Source organism: Bufo gargarizans, chromosome 3 (assembly GCF_014858855.1).
Source record: "Bufo gargarizans isolate SCDJY-AF-19 chromosome 3, ASM1485885v1, whole genome shotgun sequence".
Lineage (NCBI taxonomy): Eukaryota > Metazoa > Chordata > Amphibia > Anura > Bufonidae > Bufo > Bufo gargarizans.
In genome coordinates, this window is record NC_058082.1 from 111,634,357 (window position 1) to 111,648,435 (window position 14,079).

General features: G+C 44.9%; 1 protein-coding gene across 1 annotated transcript in view; it reads right to left on the bottom strand.

The window, feature by feature from the left end:
• Positions 1-14,079, bottom strand: part of KIF5A (kinesin family member 5A) — a 149,815-nt gene that overhangs the window by 109,884 nt on the left and 25,852 nt on the right. The window lies entirely within an intron of this gene.

The window sequence follows — 14,079 nt, forward strand, 5'->3', positions numbered from 1 at the left end:
GAGATCTAATTACTATGTACAAATATATCAGGGGTCAGTATAGAGATCTCTCCCATCATCTATTTATCCCCAGGACTGTGACTGTGACGAGGGAACATCCTCTGCGTCTGGAGGAAAGAAGGTTTGTACACAAACATAGAAGAGGATTCTTTACGGTAAGAGCAGTGAGACTATGGAGCTCTCTGCCTGAGGAGGTGGTGATGGTGAGTTCACTAAAAGAGTTCAAGAGGGGCCTGGATGTATTTCTGGAGTGTAATAATATTACAGGCTATAGCTACTAGAGAGGGATCGTTGATCCAGGGAGTTATTCTGATTGCCTGATTGGAGTCGGGAAGGAATTTTCTTCCTTTAAAATGAGTGGTTTGAGGACGCTGTGCATTATCTTTTCTTAGTGCGGTTATATGAACAATGCCGAACACATCCTAATCCTGAACATATACAGAATTCTGGAAGGTTGGTTACATGTAAATGTTAAATGGACGTATAATCAATATGGGAATCTCGAGCTTCAATTCAGCCTACAATGGATAGCAATTGTTAAAAGCACTTTCGATCAATATGAAAGCAAATGACTGCACAAAGAGCGAGCAGCCTCGCCTGCTGTAAATGGATTCCCTTCACGTGCGTGATCCTCAGCTGCTGTTCTCCCTTTACGCAGCTGAATACTCTAGACTCTGCAATGTCGCAGCTCAACGTATAGACGTTTTGGTTTAGCACAACCTACTCTACTACTTGGTTACGGCTGTCGTAGCTGAATTCATACAGAGCAGTGAATGGGACTCCCGGGCCAAACACCTGCTCGAAATACTAGGATATTAGGGAAACAATGTTAGCGTAGTAATAGATACATTTCACTCTTGTCCAATTATATAACATCAGTCACCCGCTATTCATCACCGTAGTCCGTTGTCATGGCAACTCACTCCCAAAGGAGAAGATTATTAGACTAATGCAACCAGAGACGGAAGGCTTACCCACTACCATCCTATCGGCTCTGCTGAAGAGCTTGTTCTACATAATTCCCCGCAGCTTGGCCTTAAAGGGTCTTTCTACTACAAAGATTTGGGCTCAGTTTGAATACTACACGCCCTATTATAAATAAAGAGCTGGGTGTTATCAGGGCAACCCTGGGGATTCCGACATGTAATACTAAATAGCTATTCATACCAAGTGCCTAATTAATTTTAAAGGGGATTTTCTGTTGGTATATAAAAATGTTAAGGTTAAAATGAACCACTTCTAACCCCAGCTAAACCACAGAAGACTCCCCAATGCCAATCAGTGTCACATGTAAATTGAATCCTGAATCGATAGCATCCATGATGGCTGCGGTCCTGTAATTTACCCATAAGACCACCCCTCTGGAGGTGGTTAAAGTGTAGATGTAGTTTCTGATCATTTGGACTCCATTTTGTTTCTGTTCATTGGACCAGATTTATCATGACTCTGACAGCTCACTCCACTTTCACATATGTCTAAAGTCACTTTTGGCCAAGTCAGATTTATGATCGGCCCTTTAAGACTGTAATTAATGTGGTGTGACGATAGCAGTTTATCCGTCAGTAGCGGCTTTACAAAAGTCGCATGTCTTTACGAAAAAGTTGCATGTTCTTTTAAAAAGTCGCATAAGATAAGCATGGTCCACACTGGAGTGATTTTGAGCATTTTTTTGCGACTTTTTAAATTGTCGCAATAGTAAATATGTCTAGAGATTCATTTACATAAGAAACCACGCCCACTTTCAGAAAATTGGCGAGCATAGCGCAGAGCCAATAAAAGTTGCACATTTTTGCACAGTTTAAGCGATTACGCAAAAATTTGCAACTTTTTCACTCCATTATTCTGACTTGATCTAATGATAAATCTGGCCCATTGTGTCCTGTGAATAAACTAAAGATCTGTTTGGAATTGTTTGTTGAAAGGAGTTATACTTCGTCTGCATATCTTCTCAAGGTCTGATTCAGGGGCGTACACAGAAATCATTGGGCCCCATAGCAAGAATTTAGATTGGGCCCCCATGCCCGTTCCTAGTCCCTCCTACTATGCACCCTGGCTCCTCTCACTACCCTCCTTAACTTCTCCCCTCCCCCACCTCATGCAGAAGTATTTTGTTCTACAAAATGGCAGTACTCATGCCGGATCCCAACAGACCCATTAGGGTGCTTTCACACTTGCGGCAGGACGGATCCGACAGGCTGTTCACCATGTCGGATCCATCCTGTGGCTATTTCGCCGTGCCGCCGGACCGCCGCTCCGTCCCCGTTGACTATATGGTGCACGGCGAAAGTCGCCGGACTAAAAAGTCAGACATGCAGTACCTTTTAGTCCGGCGGCTTTCGCCGTGCACCGCCATGCTGCGCCAGAGCTCCGCCCCCGTTATAGTCAATGGGGACGGAGCGGCGGTCGCGCTAAATAGCCACAGGACGGATCCGACATGGTGAACAGCCTGTCGGATCCGTCCTGCCGCAAGTGTGAAAGTAGCCTTATAGAGAATGGGATCTGATAGGTCCCGGTGGTGTTCAGCCTATATTGACAAGAATCTGGGGCGTTACATGATATAATACCACCCAACTTTCCTGCTGTCCAGCATGGCATATGCGCATGCGCATAGACATGAGAAAAGTTTGAGGAAGTGAGCGCCCCCCTTCCCATATCCTCTGTGTCATGCAGGACAGCTGGGAGACACTGTCATTACTCGCTATCCTGCAGGACACATGTGCAGAGACAGGAGTCTCTGGGAAAGCTGAGTGACCCCCTCCCCCTGCCTTTCCATGTTTTTATTATCTGCATTTATGCCTTGCAGGATAGCAGGAAATCTGAGTGACATTGCATGATGTAATAGCACCCAGCTTTTCTGCTGTCCTGCATGGCACATGTGGAGAGACATGAGAATAGCCTGAGAAAGCTGACACAGCTCCCACCTCCCCTCATATCTTCTCCTGCCTCTGCACTTGTGCCATGCAGGACATCAGGAAAGCCGAGTCACATTACATAATAGCACCCAGCTTTCCTCCTGTTCTGAATGACATATGTGCAGAGGAATAGCCTGGGAAAGCTGAGTGACCCCCCCCCCCCCCCCCCCCCCACTGTCCTCACCTACAAGTGGTCACTTACTTCATTACTGGTGGGGCAGTGGCAATCCAGAGAGGAATCAGGCATAATGGAGCTAACAGGCGGGAGGCGGAGCTAGCCGACGGGGGGCGGGGCTGGGGCTAGCAGACGGGAGACAGTTAGGAAGATAGACGGGGGCGGGGATTCTCCTCCACTGCGGGCCCCTCTTCCTCACGGGCCCCATAGCAGCTGCGTGGTCTGCCTATATGATAGGTACGCCACTGGTCTGATTTATTGCGAATCTTGGAGTCGGCCACTCCAGGGTCCGGAATGATAACCGATGAGGTTAATAGTGATCATTTATCCTGCGCATGTTTTGGTTACATTCCATTAGGGAGTGCAGTTCTTTTTTTAATCTGTATAAAAGCTGTACCCCTTCAAGGAAGAGGTCAGAAGCTCATCCTACGAAGGGACGCCTTGCGTAGGGACCTAATCTGTGTTTTCCTGATCGAGAAATAAGAACATTATATTGCTATATGTATATCTTATTGCTGTTATACTTAAAGGGGTTCTGCAGTTTGTTTAAACTGATGATCTATCCTCTGGATAGATCATCAGCATCTGATCGGCGGGGGTCCGACACCCGGGACCCCTGCCGATCAGCTGTTTGAGAAGGCATCGACGCTCCAGCAGCACCGCAGCCTTCTCACTGTTTACCGCAGGCCCAGTGACGTCACAACTAGTATCACTGGCCTGGGCGTGGCTAATCTCCATTCAAGGGAACAGAGCTTAGCCCCGCCCAGGCCAGTGATACTAGTCGTGATGTCACTGGGCCAGAGGTAAACAGTGAGAAGGTCACGGCGCTCCTGGAGTGCCACTGCCTTCTCAAACAGCTGATCGGCGGGGGTCCCAGGAGTCGGACCCCGCCGATCATCAGTTTAAACAAATTGCAGAACCCCTTTAATCAAATCATATTATTAACCTTCATTTGAAGTGTTGTTGTAGTTGCAGTTAAGAGTCTCTCTTTCCTTAAAATAACATCTGAGCCCGAAGTCTTGCTCTTATCAGAAAAACAGTGGTCCTCTACTAAAAGCATCCAGCACAGCAATGGATTCACAGGAGGTCATGTTGGTAAGTCATGTGACGTTGCCATATTGGATTGAGCGATTTATTGACATACGCTTCCTATAGGCAATGAGGGGGAATTTATTAGTGTGCTGGGGTAACCAATAGGCTGTTTTGGCATTTTAGATATGAATGTATGGCGTTTCACAAATGTAAGCAGAAAAAGGACAATCCCTTTAAGAGTAGAAGATAAGCTAGACCGAGAAGGTCCAGTAGGTTTCTGGACGACATAGGATGCAGAGTCGCAACCAGGCGTGATATTGATCTTGTTTTATTAATAGACCGCGTTTCGGGGTGCATGACCCCTTTCTCAAGTGGACGTAGCGAAAGCTCCGCGTGCCGTCCCGCAGTGGTCGAGCTGAGGCTGCAGCTCGCTACTTAAAGACTTAAGAAAGGGGTCATGCACCCCGAAACGCGGTCTATTAATAAAACAAGATCAATATCACGCCTGGTTGTGACTCTGCGCCCTATGTCGTCCAGAAACCTACTGGACCTTCTTGGTCTAGCTTATCTTCTACCCAATACTTACCCGACCGGCGACTTGGCTCTCGCCCCAGGTCACTGGACGAGTTTGGCTGCACCAACCAACAACCCTCTCGTTTGGCCTCAACTGTTGTTGCACCCAATTTGGTGCAACCAAAAAAGGTGAGCACACGACCATCACCACAAAAAAGCACTGCTAACTGACATACTCACACTATGAACGCCTTCTCTTACTTTCTGCCTTTTTTTTGCAATCCCTTTAAGAAGCAGCTGAATTTACAGCCTGCCTTACTGCAACCATTGTGTTCTTATGATAACTGTTGACCTATTTCAGAGCAAATTTTATGTAATAATTACATTACAAAAAATGTCTAGTCTTTCTGTTTATCTTTATGTAAAGATGACCTACATACCGTTTGAGTTTGATAGTTTCTCTAACTATGTCAAAAAAGGATTATGTATTTAATCAAGAACAAAATTGTATCCAACAAAGGGCTGATAATTATTTATTCTCTGAATTACTAGTTTATTTTGGCACTTGAAATGGGTTGTCCGGGATTTTGATATTGATGGCCTATCCTCAAGGTTAACAGCTGGTTGGTGAGGTTGCGGGGTGTCGAACCCCCGCCGATCTGATACTGATGGCCTATCCTGAGAAAAGGATATCATAGGGCTGCAGCTAACGATTATTTAAATAATCGATTAGTTGTCGATAATTTCATTGATTAATCGGAAAAAACACCAAAATGACAAAAAAAAAAGGGGTTTATATGATTTTACTTGAAAAATTAAGTTCAAAGGCCATATTAAAACAAATTGTGGATGGAACTGTTATGGGGGATCTGTGGATGGTACTGTTATGGGGGATCTGTGGATGGTACTGTTATGGGGGATCTGTGGATGGCACTGTTATCGGGGGGAATCTGTGGATGGCACTGTTATCGGGGGGAATCTGTGGATGGCACTGTTATCGGGGGGAATCTGTGGATGGTGCTGTTATAGGGGGGATCTATTGATGACGCTGTTATGGGAGATCTGTGGATGACACTGTTATGGGGGGGTCTGTGGATGGCACTGTTATGGGGGGATCTGTGGAGGGCACTGTTATGGGGAGGGCGATCTGTGCACTGTTATGGGGAGGGGAATCTGTGGATGGCACTGTTATGGGGAGCAGAATCTATGGATGGCACTGTTATGGGGAGGGGGATCTGTGGATGACACTAATATGGGGAGGGGGACCTGTGGACGACCATGCTATGGGGGGGGATCTATGGATGACACTATATAGCATCTTATGCTACATGTGTCATCCACAAATCTCCCGCATAGCAGTGTCATCCACAGATCCCCCTTCCCATATTAGTGTCATTCACAGATCCCCCTCCCCATAACAGTGCCATCCACAGATCCCCCTCCCCATAACAGCCCCGGCCCCGCCGCTCACAGCAGTATTCCTTATCCGGCAGTAAGTTTTACTTTAGATGACCGCGTCTTTATTACCTTACAATGAAGCTCCAGTAACAGGCAGAGCGGGCGGCGGCGTAACATCACTTACTCACGTGACGCGCCTGCTCCGCCCACTTTATGAATGGAGCAGGTGTGTCACGTGAGTGAGTGACGTTACGCCGCCGCCCGCTCTGCCTGTTACTGGAGCTTCATTGTAAGGTAATAAAGATGCGGTAATTTAAAGTTCAAGGACCCGCAGGCATAGCGCCTGACCGCCCGCATAGCAACGAATCGGCCGATTATTCGATGACGAGATTCGTTGACAACGAACCCCGTTATCTAATATTATCAATAACGTTGATTAATCGTTGCAGCCCTAGATATCAATATTCAAATCCTGGTAATCCCTTAGGTTATGGGCACCTTTTTATGCACTTTGCTTAAATGCGCATATTTTGGGCTTAAAATCAGTTTTTCAACAGGGTTTTATTAAACTTTTTGCACCGTTTGGCATCTGTATCTTCCTTTTATCACAGAATATAGTGAAATCTCATCTCTCTCTCTTTCCTCTCCTGAATGACCTTCTAAGCTGATTTATGACCAAATCAAAGTTAAAAGCTTGTCCAGGGTATGAATTTCAATGTTTTAAATTAAAATAAAAAGTACTGTATATCTAAAAGGTATATACAACACTAGTGCACCGAGGATCTTCGCTCAGTGGTCAGTGATCGGCTGCAGTGGTCATTTGGTTAGAAGGTACATGCAGTAAACAGAAACTGGTGCACACCCTAATATGGGTGCAATTATAGGAAGAATAAATTAGTCATAGGAAGAATAAAGATAATAAATGTTTTTCAGATGAGATATAAAATAAAAAAATCTGCCATGATTTTGTTGAATTTTTGGCTTTTAATCGCCTAGATACAGCTACTGAATATAACGTGCGCAGTCGTTGTGTAGCCACTGCAGCCTGAATTTTTTTTTTTCCTTTTTCCTTTGACAGATAAGATTATTCACTGGAGAGAAAAAAATGACCATGAATTTTATAATTACCTGCAAGTAATAAGATATAGTTGCTCATTTATAACTATCATATTAATAAGAAGCGGACATTTTTATCAAGTTTAACTATTAGAATTAATTACAATGTAAATTAAATTCTAAATATTGTAATTTATGTTAATAGCTTAACCAGCAAAAATATCCCTGCATGAGATCTGTGCAATTAAATGTATTTCAGTGCCCTTCTCCTTCAAAATGTCAGAACAGGAGCGAAGATCCGCAGAGAGCAGCTGTGATTGGTTGGTTCCCCATTCGCACTTAGTCCAATATTTATTTCCATTTAGAGTCCAATGGTGACTTTGCATAAATAAATATTACAAGTGAATATAAAAAAAACTTTGTAATATATGTTATTAGAGAAAATGCTTCTTCCTCCACTTCTTTTCCTCCCCCTGCTTCCTGCACCGATCTTTTACTCTCAATTCATTGCTGGCATACGGTATACCAGAAGTCTACGCCAGCTAGTTGTTTTGTTTCTGGTCCATGTACCTGCCAAGCTGCACCATAGTTATTGCACCTCTTTTTAATCATGATGTATCTGTCTGCACGCAAGCTCTAGATTTACATCATTATTGTTTTTACTTCTACTTTTACATGGAAAAATTACAATATTGCAGTACTGTGCTTTTTTTAATAAATGGTTTTACCAAACCCACTCCCCTACTGTAGCAAAAAAATTTAGTAAATGACATGTCTATTAGTACAATTCTAGGGAGGGTGAAACTACTGCAGCCATTCACTGGCCTCAGAGGTCACATGCCGCTTAGAGACATGGTTACAGCAGTGCACATAACAGATGGGAAGACATACAGTACTTCTGATCCACAGGGAATCAGAAGAAGTGTTGAAACAGAGCAAAAGTGAGTAGGTACTGTAAGTGGTTTTGTTTTTTTAAGCTTGAGCACTGTGTAGAAAAGATCACGGAAAAAAGATTTAAAACAAATGTTTTGTATCTTTTTTCCGTGATTTTTTTGATTTGCCTTGAAGGAGGGGCACCTTCAGGTGTGAATGCGCTTCTCAGATTTCTACACATATTCATAACATTAATCTCATTTACATTTAAGAATTTATCTAAACCCTTTTTAAAACTGTCCACTGTTCCTGCTGTGACCACGTCCTGAGGAAGTCTATTCCACAGATTCACAGTTCTTACAGTAAAGAAGTTTTGACGCTTCTGGAGACTGAACTTTTTCCTCTCCAGTCGGAGGCAGTGCCCCCTTGTCTTTTGAGGGCATTTGACATGGAACAGTTTTTCACCGTATTTTTTGTATGGCCTATTTATATATTTGTATAGGTTAATTATGTCCCCCTCTTAGACGTCTCTTCTCAAGACCAAATAAATGTAATTCTTTTAATCTAAGACCCTCCCTGCCCATTATCATTTTAGTCGCTCTCCTCTGTACTTTTTCCAGCTGCAGTGCATCCTTTCTATGGACTGGTGCCCAGAACGGGACTGCGTATTCCAGATGAGGCCGCACCAGCGCTTTGTAAAGTGGTAATATTACATCCCTGCCCCGTGAGTCCATGCCTCGTTTAATGCATGACAATATCCTGGTGACCTTAGAAGCAGCTGATTGACACTGTATGCTGTAATTTAATCTACCATCCACAAGAACACCCAAATCCTTCTCTATAAGTGACTCTCTCAGTGTTACATCCCCTAGGACATATGAAGAACAGAGATTATTACTACCAAGATGCATAACTTTTTTATCCACATTAAACCTTATTTGCCAAGTTGATGCCCAATCACTCAGAGTGTTCAAGTCAGCTTGTATTTTATGGACATCTTCTATAGACTGTACAGTACTAAATAGCTTGGTGTCATCTTCAAAAATAGAAATGGTGCAATTAATCCCATCCTCGATATCATCTAATATATATAAAGCTGAGTGTATGTGTGTGTGTGTGTGTGTATGTATGTCCGCTAAAGGAATCCGCACCGTCGCATTTACAATCACGAAATTTGGCACACGGGTACATCAGGTGTACGGGGAGGTTTTAGTCAGGTCTCAGCTCTCTAGGACGTACTGTTCCTTAATTATTCCCAAAAAATGCATTAGCCAATAGAAGCTTGACCCTTATCAGCCAAAAGAGGCTCGCTCCTGTTAGCCTCCACATACACAGTTTTACTCCAGGTTTCCATAACAACCCAGCCATTTTTTTACACTGCTGTAGGAGAGCTTTAAAGGAAATCAGTCACCAGGGTAATCGCTATTGAAGTAAAGCCATGGCCTAATAGCACTTAGTACCTTATTTCAAGATGTGTCTTTGTTCCAGCAAAAGATGTTTTTATCCTCTGAAAATCCAGTTTATTTGGTATGCAAATGAGCCAGTAAGGAGCCCAGACACGCCCCCTGTCACAATGTGTCCACACTCAAAAGACAAACTTAAAACCCTGCCCCCATGCCCCGCCCATGATTCTGTGATTCTGTTAGGCCACACCCCTTCTATTCCTCAGCCGACAGGGATTAAAAAAACTAAGGTAAAAAATCAACTTCTGTCGGCTGCAGGGGTGGGAGGGAGGGTGACTTTCTCCCTGCAGCTCACACAGTGCTGCTGTCTTAGAGTGAGCTGTTCAAAAGGCCACGCCCCAGATCCAGTTAGGCCACGCCCACTTCTCAGCCGACAGGGATTGGAAAAATGAAGTTAAAAATAAACTTCTAGGTCCCTCTAAGCCACGCCCTGATCTGGTTAGGTCACGCCCCCTCCCACTCAGCTGATAGGGATTAAAAAATTAAGTTAAAAATTAACTTCTGTCAGCTGCAGGGGTGGGAGAGACGGTGACTTTCTTTCTGCAGCTCACACTCAGACAGCACAGTGCTGCTGTCTGAGAGTGAGCTGTTCAAAAGGACATCCTTGTGTCAGTTCAGGCCCTGCGCCAGACGGAAGACAGGGAGTCTGAAAGCCGGACTGTCCGGCCTAAAACTGGACCTCTGGCCACCCTAGGGGCAGGCTGCTGTGGAGGTCACAGTTAAGGGGATGGTCCGCTATGGAGGTCAGTGTTAAGGGGCAGATTTCTGTAAAGGCCACTGTTAAGGGGGCGGGCCCCTGTGGAGGTCACTGTCAAGGGGATGGTGTGCTGTGAAAGTCACTGTTAAAGGGGTAGGCTGCTGTAAAGGTCAAAGTTAAGGTGTTGGGCTGCTGTGGAGGTCCAATTTTGAGGGCAGGGCACTGTGAGGGAGTCAGTGTTAAGGGGTGAGGGGCTGTGGAGGTCACTGTTAAGGGGGCAGGGTGCTGTAGATGTCACTGTTATAGTAGATAGTGTTGATATCTTTTAACCCACAAACATTAAATGAAATAGATTAAATATACCCAAGCGACAGTTATTAAATAAATTAAATAATAGAGGACCCAGCACTGAACCTTATAACCCGGGACCATTCTGAATAGGAATCATTGACCATAACTGTCTGGACATGATCCTTCAACCAGTTTTCAACCCAATTACAAACTATACTTTCCAAGCCTATAGACCTTACTTTACCTAATAAATGTCTATGAGGGACAGTATCAAAAGCCTTTGCAAAATTCAGAAACACTACATCCACAGCTACTCTATCCTGGGAGTAGCATTCATGTGCACTTTTGCCCCACCTATCTAAGAGGCGACCTTGATTAGGTGATGCATGTAGGTGTGTGTGCTCCTCTTCTTATCGGTTGCTTGATGCACACAGAGGTAACTAGAAGCAACACGCTATATGTTCAGGGTCTGCTCTCCTGAATATAGATGCCCATACAGCATAGGTAAGTTTAGAGTAGAAACTGCTTGACTGAGACCACCGTGGCGCGGGTAGGAGGGCACAGATATGCTTTGATCAAAATATATTGGCTAAAAGTCTCCGATTTTATTATTAGAGTGAGGGCTTAGTCCATATACTATGTTTGCATCTATTGTTTTAGTGCATTATTTTCTGTGACTTGAGCACTGTGTAGACCATAAATAAAATTGCTGTAAAAGTCAGACAACCCCTTTAAAAAATACCTGTTGCTTGAAGTGACTTTTCAGAATAAGCTGTTCACATTATATGAAATGCATACTGCATTTTTCACCAGTTTCCCTCTGAAGGCTCCATTTAATTTCCAGTTTTCCCTGAACCCTGCTCAGCTGCAGCAGCATCTGTGCGTGTCTCTCTGCCTTTCTTTTTTAGGGCTGGTTCACACGACCGTATGGCTTTTTCAGTGTTTTGTGAAACGTTTTACATGGATCCGTTGTTCCGTTTTTTGTTTCCGTCGTGTTTCTGTTCCGTTTTTCCGTATGGCACATACAGCAATTACATAGAAAACATTGGGCTGGGCAAAAATTTTCAATAGATGGTTCCGCAAAAACGGAACAGATACGGAAGACATACGGATGCATAACCGTATGTGTTCAGTTTTTTTGCGGACCCATTGACTTGAATGGAGCCACGGAACGTGATTTGTAGACAATAATAGGACAAGACTCAAAATGTAGTAGAACAGAAATGCGGACATACGGAAACGGAATGCTCACAGAGTACATTCCGTTTTTTTTTTTTTTTGCGGACCCATAGAAATGAATGGTTCCGTATACGAACTGTATACGGAACGCAATAAACGGCCCGTATACGGAATGCAAAAAACGTTCATGTGAATGAGCCCTTACTCTGGAGCTGCTTCCTCCTCCCCCTCACCTTAGACTTCTATGGGAATCATGTTACCTGATCCCTCAGTGAGCTGATAATCTGTCTTGGTCTCAAGTCAGGTTTTAGTAATGAATTGAGAGTGGCCGATCAGTGCAGGGAGCAGGAGAAGGAAAAGAATTTGCTTATAATTAGAGAAGAGGCATTTGTCTCTGATAAAATATATTTAAAACATTTTGTCTATTCACTTGTACTATTCATGTAAGCAATGTTTGTTGAAACAACTGTAACTATTGACGTCTAAGTGGAACTAAACGATGAACAAACACAATATTAGGGTACTTTCACACTTGCGGCAGGACGGATCCGACAGGCTGTTCACCCTGTCGGATCCGTCCTTCCTCTGTTTCGCCGTGCCGCCGCTCCGTCCTCATTGGCTATAATGGGGACGGGGGAGACGCTCCGGCGCAGTACGGCAGTTCGCGGTCAGAGGCCGCCGGACTAAAAAGTCGGACATGCAGGACTTTTAGCCGGCGGCCTTTCGCCGTGCACTGCTGTACTGCGCCGGAGCTCCGCCCCCGTCCTCATTATAGTCAATGGGGACGGAGCGGCGGTACGGCGAAACAGCGGAAGGACGGATCCGACAGGGTGAACAGCCTGTCGGATCCGTCCTGCCGCAAGTGTGAAAGTACCCTTAGGCTTCGTTCACATCACCGTTCAGCCTTTCCGTTCTCCTGCCCCGTTTAGGGGCAGGAAAACGGAAAGGACAGATTCGGCACATAACTGAGCGGAACGGAGCCCACGGGCCCTATAGACTATAATGGGGTTCGTTAGGTTTCCGCTCAGAAGATGATTTTTGAAGCGGAGACAAAAGTCCTGCATGCACAACTTTTGTCTCCGCTCCAAAATCTTCTTCTGAGCGGAAACATAACGGACCCCATTATAGTCTATGGGGCCCGTGGGCTCCGTTCCGCTCAGTTATGTGCCGAATCCGTCCTTTCCGTTTTCCTGCCCCGAGAACGGAAAGGCTGATATGAACGAAGCCTTAAAAATAGGCCTCTTATTTGACCGCTTTGAATCGTTTATACATCACCAACGCACAATACAACTCATTTGGCCGATGATGTATTTACTGAGGTATAAATACAATTTATAGACTGTACTGACAAATGGCCTTAGAAAGGGTGACAGATGCAATAACTGGCGATAAAATATTTACGAACATCATGAAATCAATGTTTTACGCACGGTATTCCTCATTCTATAATACGGTTTACAATGAGTTATGTGAAGCGAATCAGCGCACAGAAGCGGCCAGCGGCTTGCCATTATCTTGTCGTCTGGCTGCTTGGTTGTTTCCTGGGCCAATCAGATTTTTACACTGTAGTGAAACTTCTTCTCATAACTGAGCCATAACCGCTATGAGGGCGGGTCCTTTTAGTAACAGGTTCTACCAAATCCTTTTGGCTCCCTTTGCCCTTTAAAACCCTATAATGCCCCCCAAAATGCCTGGGCACCCCATACAGGTAATACTTACCGCGCTCCCCACGTTGCTCCTGATGCCCGCACAGTCGCCGCTGCATCTCCCCGTCGACGGATCAAAACAACCGGCGACAGGGTGAGGTTAAACCAATAGCAGGCCATGATGGGAACAAGCCTCCCTAGCGTCACCCGCGATGCAAGAGAGGCTTGTCCCCGTTGCGGTCCGCTATTGGCTGCCCCAACCAACCCCCCACCCAGTCACTGGATGTTTTGATCCGCGCAATGGGGAGATGCAGCGGCATCAGGATCGACGGGGGAAGTGGGGTGAGTATTACCTGTATGCAGTGCCCAGGCATTTTTGGGGGGCATTATAGGGGTTGGATAACCGCTTTAATGGTGTCCATCGGGTTTTCGGCTGAACAGAGCTGCAGGCTACATTAATTTCTTCAAAAGGTAACAGACCCAAGATAGAAAGAGAAAGACATCAAATAAAAATACCTTATACACAATTCTGCCAAAACTGTGCTGTTTTTATTCCACTGTATAGGAGCAGAACAATAGAAATTACTTGATTGCCTGTGACGTCAAACAATATAAATTAACAGCGCCTGACAAACTCCATTGACTATAATAGAAAGCGTCGGGTTTCGGTTAGAAAACCAGGCATTTTACTGGACAAGTTAGGGTACTTTTACACTTGCGGCAGGACGGATCCGACAGGCTGTTCACCCTGTCGGATCCGTCCTTCCTCTGTTTCGCCGTGCCGCCGCTCCGTCCCCATTGGCTATAATGGGGACGGGGGCGACGCTCCGACGCAGTACGGCAG